This window comes from Ananas comosus, unplaced genomic scaffold, assembly GCF_001540865.1.
Source record: "Ananas comosus cultivar F153 unplaced genomic scaffold, ASM154086v1, whole genome shotgun sequence".
In the NCBI taxonomy this organism is placed as follows: Eukaryota; Viridiplantae; Streptophyta; class Magnoliopsida; order Poales; family Bromeliaceae; genus Ananas; species Ananas comosus.
In genome coordinates, this window is record NW_017892078.1 from 8,031 (window position 1) to 8,293 (window position 263).

The following is a 263-nucleotide window of genomic DNA, read 5'->3' on the forward strand; positions in this document are numbered from 1 at the left end:
GCCATAGAAATTGGATTCAACTAGGGATCATTATAATAAACCCTTTCCTCAATCCTGGTCACAAAAGTCACTATGCCTTTATTGCAGAATCAAATTGGAGAGTAAAAAACATAAGTATAGTAACTCAATTGTTTTTTTTTTTTTTCTTTTGAGGGAAGTAACTCAATTGTTGATGCTTGATCTAATAACAATATAAGACCCCACAAAGAAAGGAAAAAAGAAAAAGAAAAAGAAGAAGAATATGTAAACATGCAGTTTCCTGT